Here is a 12500-nt window from a genome sequence, read left to right as displayed (position 1 = left end):
TACAAAAAATAAAAATCTTTTAAAATCTTTACATTTGGTACTAAGTATATATAAAGAATTGGTCACCTTTTTATTTTGTATGTCTCTTTTGTGTTCCATGATGTGTTCCCTCAACTTCCTAATAGTTTTTCCCACGTAATAAGCTGGACATGATAAACATGAGGCCAAGTATAGCACCATTTTAGTGTTACAGTTAACATAACCCGGACATTTAATAGATCTGCTGTAATTATGTACAACTACATAACGGCCATCATTCACATATCTACATATTTTACATACACCGCATTTACTCATTTTTGAATTTTTATAAAGCTGACTATTAGTACACTCAAAATATTCTTTCAAATTTTTACCTCTACTATAGGTAACATTGGGATAGTTACCAATAATATTCATAACTTCTGTCTTGTTGGTGAATACACTGGCCCATGTCTCTCAATATATTACGTGAGAAAAACTATTAGAAATACATGCAAATATTATATTCATTACTATTGTATTTATTTATTTATAAACATATGTATAGTGTTTATATTTTAATAATAATGTAGTGTATATATATATATATATATATATATATAGTTTGTAAAAATAGATATTCCATATGACATGTAACATTATACATTTTTATTATATTACATTATTTTGTTTTAAAACAGCAGTTATTTGGTCCTGATAAAATCTTTTTAAAATCTTTTCAATAGTTCTTTAAAAAATGCTTGTGTGTTACTATGGGAGGCATTGACTAACAGAATATGGCAAAATGATTGGTTAAGGATGATTGATAGTATTATTAATGGAATTGTGTTACAATGGAGGGGTTACTCTGAAGATACCCATGGACTTGATGAGTGAAAGCGCTTAGTATATTTTATATTTGCTAATTATTTTGTTTTTAGTGGAGTGTTTACATTAAATATAGTCCTGCGTGATACAGAAGTGCCTTGATCGTTTTTACCCTTTTGGGGGCACCTGACATTTGGGGCAAGAAAAACTGAAGAAAATGTCGTCAGCTGCATCTTTTATACCCCTGACGACTTGACGTCAGTGAAGGGGCGACAGCAACCTACGCAGGACCCAAGACTTTGGAATTCAGGCCGACTGAGGGCAACCTGCTAGCAGGATTACCCCAAATGTAATGACTGCAATAGTGAATACACACTCTAACATGTACATTTATGGTAAGTGTACACAACTGTACTATGTCTGTAGCTTGGATGGGTCTGGAGCCGCTGTGCAGGCACCGGCATCTGAGGGTGTATTCCGGCCTACTGATGTTCGTATTAAATAGACTTTGTTTTTTGCTAAAGCTACTAAGTTTCCGAGGCCCAGATTATGCACTATGCCTAGAAAACAGACAACCAAAGCTCATGCTCAAACTCCCATGCCACAAAAACAAATGCTTAGAATGGCTGAAGACCTTATTACCCTAATTAGGGGAAGCCAGCCTTCCCCTGCTAAGAGAGATTGAATTGAGCTACTTTCAGATTCTTCAGACCAGGTTTCCGATGACTTTGACCTTTCTGATTATTAGGACATGCCCTTATCAACCTATGAGGATTCTGATGCAGAAGAATCCATTCCCTCTGCCTTCCCTCCAGAGGACTTTTCTTTTAGGTTCATAGATTGATACTAGGTTATCTGACCTAGGGAATTTATAAGTTTAGCCAGAGTGTGTTTGGCTTTTGCCACCCTTTTAGATTAGTTGACTGTGCCTCTGTATAGTAGGTCACAGAATATAGCCCTTTTAAGGTTAGTTTACTGTGCTTCTGTCTAGTAGGGACACAGAGATCCCAGGGCTAAACCTGCGGTCTCCCATCCACTCATCAAGAGTTCTCTTGAAGAGGGTCATTGAGGGGCTCTGCCTAACATGGATTGGGATTTTGTTCGAGTGAGGGGAGTCTCTGGGATATGAATCAGTCCCTCCAGCATGTCCTATTTTTTTCTGTGCTGAGGTTTAGGTCCCTGGAGCGTGTAGCTCTAAGGCATTTGGATTTCCTGAGGTGGAGCATGTCCATTAATTCTGGGTTGGACATGGCTTTATACGTCCGGCAGAGATCTCCTCTGAGTAGGCAGTAAGCAACTGAGTAGAGCTGGAGTTTCTTTAGCCTAACTGCATAGTGCATCTGTTTGAGTCCCTTGATCCTCTTGGTGAGGTACTTTTGGGGTCATTCCAGTTGCTGCAGGTGTTTGGTAAGGTACATCCCAAATGGGGCATTGTATTCATTTATGGGCCTGATGAGTGATGAGTAGAGGGGCACAATGACCTCTCTTGATCTAGATGTGAACCCTTTCATGATAAGGTGGGCTATATAGAAGGTCTTTCTAACCACTTTGGCAACGTGATTGTCAAAGGAGAGATTGATACCTACTTGGGTCCCCAAATCCTGAATTAATACTTCGTACTTAATGGATTACCACCTATGTGGTAATTTGTGGGCACCTTGTTTTTCCCAAAGGGGATGACTATGCACTTAATAGCATTTAGCTTTAGGCCATGGCTCTGGCACCAGTTATCTGTCTCAGTGAGACCCTTTTGGAGGATGCTTGTGTCAGTCGGAGAGTCTATTATGGCACCCAGTTTGCAGTCATCTATGAACTTGGTCAGCCATAGTCCTCCCGTTTTAGCCTGTATCTGAGAGACATGTATACCGAACGAGAGGTCCCAGGACTGAGCCTTGTGGGGGACGCCACTTGTAACTGGTTTAGAGTCTGACATGGTACCTGCAATACTGACCATGTGGGTTCTATACCTGAGCCATTTTGCAACCCATCTTGTGACACAGGTTGATATTTAAGCTGGTGAGCTTATTTATGATGCCAGAGTGGGGTGTTGTGTCAAAGGCTTTTGCGATGTCCAGGTAGGCTGTGTAGACTACCTTCCCTTCATCTAGGGCCTTGGTGACTGTTTCAAAGAAGTCGGCCAAGTTCAAGAGGCAAGATCTGCCCTTAAAGCAGAATTGGGTAGGATCCAGTGTTTGGAGGTTCCCAATGTCTCTGAGTTCCATCATGATATGCTCCATAGCTTTGCAGACCAGGCTAGTCAGGCTTATAGGGCGATAGTTTCCGGGGATCTGTTGTGGCACCACCTTTGTGGAGTGGGGCCACTGTTGCTGTATGCCATTCCTTGGGTACATATCCTGTAGTAAGGCTGAGACTGAACAGTGACTTTGTGAGGGTTCAGTTGTTCTTGGAGCTCGTGTAAGATGCACCCCTGGACACCGTCCGGTCCCAATGATGCTGTGTTTTCGGTTTTGGGGAGGGCAGCTCTCACCTGTGCTTCTGTGACATCCGGGAGGCTACACTCTGTTGGGATAGACATTTGCTCTTTTGGGCGGGGAAGGGGGGGAGAAGTTTGCACTGAACCTGTCTGCCAGGATGTTGGCAATGTCTGTGGGTTCACTGTATGTTTTGTCATTTTGCACTAACTCAGAGCATATCTAGGAGTTGCCACCCAGGTTCCTGACCTAACTGAACAAGGCCTTGTGATTATCTTTAGCGTCTTGTGCAATTTTTCTTTCGAAGTTGGCCTTAGATGTTTTCATGAGGGATTGTAGTTTCTTGCTAGTACTGATCAGAGATGCCTTTCCTTTTTGGGATTTTACTTTATCATGTAGCAGCTTCCTCCTCCTGTTGTATAGCTTACTTATGGCTGGAGTCCACCAGACCGGTCTCCTGCCTTTGGAGGAGTGAGTCTTGGTCTTACTTGGGATAGCACGATCTATGCGTTCCTGTAGGTGTCCATAGAATGCGTTTGTAAAGGATTCTGCGGTTTGGGCCGCATTTTCCACTGGCCCGGGGGCTTTGAAGGATTCTACCGTGGTTTTGAGAAGTGTGAAGTTTGATTTTAAGAAGTTCTTCACCGTGGTTTCCTTGGCTGGGGGTGTGGATGGGATATGGATGTCCAGTGAGATTAATTTATGGTCAGATCTTACCAATGAGGGGAATACCTCTGGTATGGAACAGAGTCCCCATGTTGGTGATGATCAGGTCCAATATGTTTTCCCCTCTTGTGGGAGTGGTGACCAGTTGTTCCATAGCATTTGAGTCTATAAATTCTAGGAAACATTGGGCGAGGGTGTTGGGGCTTGAGTAGTGCTCCCAGTCTGTTTGGGTAGTTGAAGTCACCCAATATAATGGTGTTTGGAGAGACCTTCATATTCTCCAGTGTTCTCAGGAAAGCCGAGTGGGGTTACTGAGTTTGGGAGGGTGGTCTGTAGCAGGCTACAAACTGAAAGGCAGTTTTGCCCACTGTTGCACATGGATGGTCTCCGATGCTTCGTGCAGTGCCACTAACCTGGAGGTGTGGGTTTCTTTGAATATGGATACTCCCCCTCCTTTTGTGGTTCTGTCCGAGTTTTGGGGCCGAAAAGCATGGTATGAGGTATTATAACCTGGTAGTGCTGGGGTGCTCTCCGGAGCCTTGAACCAGGTTTCTGTTAATGCACAGATATCGATATTCTCCATACTGAGGAGAGCGTCGAGTGCCTGCATCTTGAGGTTTAGACTTCTGGCATTGAGCAGCATTACCCTTAGTTTCTTTTTCCTTGTGTTGTCTATGGAGGTGGGTTTGTCTTTTGAGCCTTGCTTAAAAAAGGCACTATGGGGGTGGCAAGAGCCTTAGCTAGTATTAGAAACCTTGCATAATTTAAGAGAGCATTTTTGCTGGGAATGCCAGGACTACCCTCAGTCCAAAAAGAGACTCCGCCCTGGATGTTATCGATGATGTTTTTATGGAATCCAGTCTTACTCCAGATACTTTACCTCTGGCCCTTAGGAAACCTGACAGGTACTACAAGAGTACCTGATTCCCACAAATTTCTCTTCAAAAATCGTGCTGCGGATTCAGAGATAATTTCCCAGGGACCTAAAGGTATTAAGGCTACTATAGCCGAAAATCCTACCCCTTCAGACAGGGATTCCAGAACTTTAGACAGATGGGGTAAGAAGGTATATACCACTGCAACTCTTACCATCAGGGCATTGAATTGCCAGGTTCACATGTTGAAGTACCAGCAGCATATTATGGAAATAATTAATCAAAAAATGGTGTTACTTCCAGATTGTGCAAAAAATAAAGATTTACAAGAGCTAATGCATTCTGCTAACCAAGTTAGTAAGCATACTTTGCAGTGTGGCTTTGATGCCCTAGAAGCATCTTGCAGGGCTGCAGTCCCTGGGTCTGTATTGGGAAGGCATGCTTGTCTGGAGGAACAAAATTTGCCAGATCATGTCCAATCCAAATTACCAGACGCTCCTTTAAATAAGGACTGTTTTATTTGGCACCAAAGCAGAAGAGTTTCTTAAAAAGATGGAAGAAAAAGCGAAATCTATGCAAACGGTTAAAGAATTCTTACAAGTGCAACCACCTAGATTTAGTAGGCATTGGCCTTCTAAAAATGGGTTCTTTCCAGCCACTTCCAGGCATTCTCAGTCCAAACCCAGGGAAAACAGGCCACCCAGACTACAGTCTCAGGGTATGCAGAGATGTCAACAATGGAGTGTCCCCACCTCAAAAATAGGGAGTGGTAAGCCTTCCCCTTTTGGAAAAAGTTCACAATGACTTCTCAATTATCCTTCCCAGCCCTGCCGAATTAATTGTGCCCTAGGAGGAAAACTTGCCCTTCATGCAAAAAACTGGATGTCCATTACTCAGGACAGATGGGTCCTAAACCTAATTAAACAAACGCTACACTAACCAACCTTTAATTCCTGGTTAAACTGTCATATGCAAGAACTTTGTTTATTTGCATTGTATTCAATTTTTATCTATTCAAAGTTAGGAGTTTCAACAGACTTTTAATGGAAATACTGTCATTAATCCCTGGGGGCATATGAGCCCTTGTTCGCACTTGCCAATTCAGTTCATCTATTTCGAGCAAAATTTGCCAAGGACCCCCCCGAATGTTCTCAATTCTCTTTTGTAAAACTGTGAACCTAAAGGTGTGTATGGGAAATTCAGAGCAGTGTTTGGCTAAAGCATTGTTAAAATCTTTCTTCTTTATTGCATAACAATGCTCATACATTCGCTGCCTAAAATGTCTCTCCTTTTTCCAATGGTAAAACACATTACATGAATTACAACAAGCAGTGTAAATCACACCCTTAGATTCACAGTTGAATTTTCCTTTTTTGTATGTGTTGTGGTTCAAAACCACCTGGTTACCAACCAGAATGTGTTTACATTGTGAACATGAACCACATTTAAACGTCACATTAATTCTCCCTTAAGAATTCCTGCTATTAATGTTGCTCTCTGAGGGCTTTAAGATTTTGACCACGTCTGTATACTATTTTAGGGCTAGAACCAAGAATTCTAGAAAGGGAATCATTTTTAATGAGGTCCCAATTTTTATTTATTACCTCTCTAATAGACCAAAAATCTAGAGAATGTATACAAAAAGCTGGCTTGATAACTTACATTACCAGCTTTTTTATTTGGCAGTTCATCAGATAGACTAGCCAATCCATTAAGGACTGAGTGAGAACATGAGCTTGATTGTCCTTTTAATAAAGGAATAAAATAACCAACATTACGCTTGAAAACTACTACTTTTTTATGTTAAGTTGACTAGGATAGCCTCTTAATAAACATGTTACACAGATAGTCACATTCAGTCTCAGTCTAATTCATCCGAAATCATACGGGCAGCCGTCACCATCTGGCCTTTGACCACCGCTTTCTTTTGTTGGTACGGGTGGTTGCTAGTAAAATGAAGGAAACAGTTTGAATACGTCTGTTTCCTATATATAGATCTTTTCTATCTACTATTAGCCTTGTCATTAACTAGCGAAATGTCCAAATAGTTGATCGCGGTTATACCTATGTTATAAGTAAACTTTAGAAAACTTGTGGTCCTGTTAATGTTGTCGATAAAGACTGGTGGTATGGACAGTTCTCCATTCCAAATACAAAACATGTCATCCTGGTATCTAGTATACCAAGAGACATTGTTTTGAAATAGTTGGTCTTTAAACAACAAGTTGTTTTCCCAATAAGCCATAGTGGCATTGGCGAAACTAGTGCCACATGGAGAACCCATGGCCACACCAGTTTTCTGCATGTAAAACGTACCCTCAAACAACATAAAATTATTCTTCAAGACCATTTCAAGCAAGGTCTCAATTACATAAATTTTATCATTTGCTTTCTTACTATGCAAAAATTCCCTTACCCATTGTGTGCCTAAATCCTGAGGGATCACTGTGTATAGATCTTTAACATCTATGGTTAAGAAATACACCTCAGTTTGGTATTCTAAGGAATTAATGTTTGTAAGAAAACTCCACGAGTCTTTGCAAATCTGTGGTTCGGTTTCAATAAAAGGCTTTGACAAATTGTCAACATATTTGGCACAAGCGTATGTGACAACCACGGCCATCAACTATTGGTCTGAAAGGGGGGGACTTTATGCCCTTATGGATCTTCGGACACCCAAACAGTACTGGTGTTTTGGGAGCTATCATATTTAAATATTGGTAAAGGTCAATGTCTATGGAACCTTCCACAAACAAGTCATCCAAGGTTGACCTTACCTTCTTGTAGGCTACATTAACCTCATTGATGGTTACCTGAGTGTAATTGGGAGTATTTAAATGTTCCATCAATTTCTCCACATATAAACAATGATCCATAAAGACTAAGCCACCCCCCTTATCAGGCTTCATAACTCTTGTATTACAATCTAATAAATCCACGTTCCATCATAGACATGTTGGACTGAACTGGACGGGACGTGTATATTCGCTTTTCTTTGATGGCCCAAAAATCAATTTCACACATCTTCTCAAAGGTGTTTAAACCTGGGTGAGGTGGGGGATTGAACATGCTAGAAACCCTCAAAGTTTACACCATACTAACCGTAGGTCCCATTGATATTTGGAAATTAAGTTTACGAATAAACAATTTTGAGTCCATTATAGTTCTAGTTATGTCAAAGGACTTCGCAGGTACAAAGGGACAGCCCCTTAGATAAAAAGTCAACCATGTCCTGTTGGACATCTAAGGAAGTGTAGTTATATACGGTGAAGTCCCCTTCACTACTCAAATGAAGAGAAGGCATTTCTTCAGTTACTAAAATGGGAGCTACCTCCTCCATTGTCTTCTCTTGTTCCTTACTTGTTGGTTGTAACTGAGCTTCCTGTTCTGTCCAGTGTTGGTGCCAGCCCAAAAACCCTGTTGATTATGGACTTTTTCTCCATTTACAGTGTTAGACTGCTCCCTTGCATTGTTGTAATTAGGCTTTTTATTACCTCGCTGATTGTTACTATTAGAAAGCAGCCTCTCACTTCTCCTTAAAATTGGACCTTGTACTTCCTCATCTACAAAACTATCATTATTTTGATTGTTGTTAGAGGCTGATGTTTCTTCATCATTATCACCATTTACAACGGGACCACCATTGGAAACTTGAAGAGGGGGCCTAGGATATGCTCTTTAGTTGGCATAATCATTAATATCCCTGTTTAGTTTCTTTTTCTTAGTAATAAGCAGTTTGTTCATCGTGGCTTCAGTACTTGTGAATGTCCTACAATACTCATATTTGTATCTTGAAAAATCAACGTGTGTTTTTATCACAATTTGTAAAGTCTCTAAATCGGTTTTCAAAGCAACAATGTCTTTGTTATAAAAGTTGATAAGGGCTAAAAAGAACTCTTGCCCCTGTTGGTCAAAAAGTTCTAACAGTTCCTGATGGAACGCTGAATTTTCAATTAACCCTGCAGGATATCTCCAGTGATGTAACCCTTTAGGGATGACTTTCTTGTGAACACATTCCTGTATGTATGACACTTCTAACTAAAGTTCTTTACATTTGAAAAGCTTAGTGTCAAATTCATTAATGTGTGGAAAGAGCATTCTCAGTCTGTTCATTCAAGTTATTTGAAGGCCCAACTTGAGAGTTTAAATTGTTAAAAAGATGTGGGACATTCAAAAAAGTTTCCATAGAGAGAATTGTATCCTCTGGCATTCTGGTTTTCATGCTCAGAAGGACCCCCTTATTGCATGCATCGGCTTCTGAGGGTGTTTTCAGGCCTAAAGATTTGTAAATTAAACCAACGCCATCCTCAAAAACAAGGCCAAAACCAACGCATGGGCCATGTGCTCAGGCCCGTATGCCTAAAAAACAATTTACCAAAATGGCTGAGGATTTAATTACGTTGATCAGGGGTTCCCAACCCCCCACCCCCTTGTAAGAGTCCTAGGCACGACACTGATTATGAATCTTCAGATCAGGTTTCCATTTCTTCTATTTTCTCTTCTGATCAGGAATTCATATCCACCTAATGAGGATTCTGTTGCAGAAGAATCCATCCCTTCTGCTTCTCCTCCTGAGGATTTTTTTGTGGAGAAGCTTTGCATACCTTAAGGGAACATCTTCATTATGAGAGTCAGGAATTTTCATAATCCATAAAGAGGCTTAGGGATTTCCTTCTTCCTCAGCATAATCCTTTGGCTATACCTCCAGTTCTAGACAATGATTTCTCAGAATCCAGCATGACTCCTGATTCCCTGCCTCCGGCACCTACTAAGCCAGACAGATATTACAGGGTTCCTGACTCCCACAAATTTCTTTTTAAAAACCCTACTGCTGACCCTGAAACAATTAATCAGGGTCCCAAGGGTGTTAAGGCTTCTACTGCTAAAAATCCTACACCTTCTGATAGAGACTCCAGGGTGCTGGATAGATGGGGTAAGAAGGTTTACACACATGCAACCCTGGCAGTCAGGGCTTTAAACTGTCAATTTCATATACCTAAATATCAGCAGCTTGTCATGGGCTTACTTAAACAGAAAATAGTTGCTTTCTGACTGTGTGGAAAATAAAGAATTATAGGATTCATTGCATTCAGCTGAACAAGTTGGAAAGCATACTTTGCAATGTGGTTTTGATTCCTTGGAAGCCTCTTGCAGGGCCGCTGTAACTGTATCTGTGAAAAGAAGGCATGCTTGGCTCAATTAGCAAAATCTGCCTGATCACGTTAAAGCAAAATTGTTGGATGCTCCCTTACAAAAGGACAGTCTATTTGGTAATAAGGCATTGGAGGTTTTGAAAAAGATGGAAGTCCAAGCTTAATCTATGCAAACTATAAAAGATTTCCTACAAGTGCAGCCACCCAGGTTCAGTAGGCACTGGCCTACTAAGAATTGGTCCTTTCCAGTACCCACCAGAGCTGCTCAGGTGAAACCCAGACACTGCAAAGGCTCCAGGTTTCAGTCACAAGGAACTTACAGAACAAAACGGGGTTGCCTCCACCTCCAAATCTGGAAGTAGCAAGGCTCCCTCCTACGGTTAACAGTCTCAATGACTTTCCTCTGCCATTTCCAAGCACTTACCTTTTGGCAGCCCCTTTGGGGAGAAAACTAGCATTTCATGCACAAAATTGGCATGTAATTGCCCAGGACAACTGTGTTTTAAATATAGTATCCCAGCCCAGGGATACAGATTTCATTTCCACACGTTGCCAATTCCAAACGGATGGCCAGATCTGCCTCGAAATCAGTGGGCAGAGGCCAAGAAACAAGTTATGTCCCTCCTGGATATGGAGGCTATTCAACCAGTACCAGAAAAGGAAAAAGGGCAAAGTTTTTATTCAAGACTTTTCCTGGTATCCAGAAAAGACAAATCATGGCATCCAGTTCTGGACTTCTCCATTCTAAATACTTTCCTGGACATTCCAAAATTCAGGATGCTGACTCTACAACAGTTACTGCATATGCTAGGCAAGGATGCCTGGTTGGTAACTCTAGACTTAAGAAGCTTACCTGCATATCCCAATATGGTAATTTTGCATAAGATACTGTGCCCAGGGTCTTCAGAAAGTGCCTGGCACCAGTAATTGCATTTTGCAGACAAAGAAACATTCAAATTTATCCTTATCTGGACGACTGCCTAATTCAGGCAGAAAACAAGGACACTCTTCTATAGAATCTGGCATTTGTAAAAAGGCTACTAACTTGCCTAGCGTACACCATAAACGAAAATAAATAGCAACTGGTACCCTCTCAAAAAATTACATACCTGGGTGCAAGCTTGAATATAACTGCCCAGATGGCTTACCTCACGTCAGACAGCCAAACCCAATTGATGACTTACTTCAAACAAGTGGCCACAAAACCCCAGTTATCTGCAAGACCAATTCTGCAGGCCTTCGGGTTCATGGCTTCCTGCATTCTTCTAACTCCATATGCAAGACTGCATATGAGGAAACTTCAGTGGTACCTAAAAGCTTATGGAGACAACATTGTTACAGCCTGGAAACAATGATTCCTATCATTCCTTGTTTGCAGCAAGAGTTCCTATGGTGGGCAGAGGCCTGTCACCAAAACAAGGGACTGTCATTCCACCCCCTGCCACCCAAACCCTGACTACAGACGCATCAGACTATGGTTGGGGGGGGGGGGGTTGCATCTTGTAGGGAGATGCATTCAGGGCGAATGGAGCCCAAATCAAATGCACCTGCATATCAACCAGAAAGAGATGCTAGCTGTACAGAAAGCTCTGACAGCTTTCAGGGACTTGCTTCATCCAGGACAACTACTGATAAGGACTGGACAGCACCACAATCATGTGGTACATAAACAAGCAGGGGGTTACCCATTCTTAACCCTTTTGCAGACTAGCCATTGCCTTGTGGAACACAGCCTTGTCTTACCAAATAAATCTACAAGCTCGATTCCTGCCAAGAAAGCAAAATACTCTGGCAGAAGAACTAAGCAGAAGTCTTATAAACCCACACAAATGGAAACTGGATCTGCAAATCTTCAGCATATTGACACGCAAATGGGGGAGCCCAAACATAAATCTTTTTGCCTCACCCCAAAACTATCAGTTGGACAAATTCTGCACAAGAATCCATCACAAAAAGCTTGGAAAGTGGATGCTCTGTCCTTCAGCTGGACAAAACTATCAGTCTATGCTTTTCCCCTCTGCCTCTGCTCTCCCAAGGCATTACTAAAAGGCAGACAGGAAAAACCAAAAATTATTCTGATTGCTGCAGACTGGCCTCACCAACACTGGTAACCCGCTCCTACGCAAAATGTCATACCTTCCTCCGTGGTTCCTGCCTCAGACACCTTATCTGCTGTCTCAGCAGAACTTTCAAATTCTACACACTCCGCTCCAAACTCTGAATCTTACAGCATGGCTAATCAACTAATTTCACCAGTTACATCGCTCAGCAAACCTGTGATGGATGTCATTTGGGAGGCTAGAAGGACTAGCACTAGAAAATCTTATGCTGATAAATGGAAAAGATTCTGTGCCTGGAATCAGGCACAAGGAATAAGCACAGAAATGCCCAATATTCCTCAGATTCTGTAATATTTAACGGAGATGCTTCACAAGAGCCTAACTTTCTCGTCCATAAAAATCCACGGCTGTGCCATTTCAGCTCATTACAACACAGAGCCTCCCCTCTTTTCTCATCCCCTGCTAAAGCAGTATCTCAGAGGGGCCAAAAATTTAAGATCGAGGAGAGCACCAGCTCCTGCATGG

The sequence above is a fragment of the Protopterus annectens genome, chromosome 3.part1 (genome assembly GCF_019279795.1).
Source record: "Protopterus annectens isolate FY-2018-M chromosome 3.part1, PAN1.0, whole genome shotgun sequence".
Taxonomy (NCBI): domain Eukaryota; kingdom Metazoa; phylum Chordata; order Ceratodontiformes; family Protopteridae; genus Protopterus; species Protopterus annectens.
Note: the sequence above shows the minus strand (reverse complement) of the source record.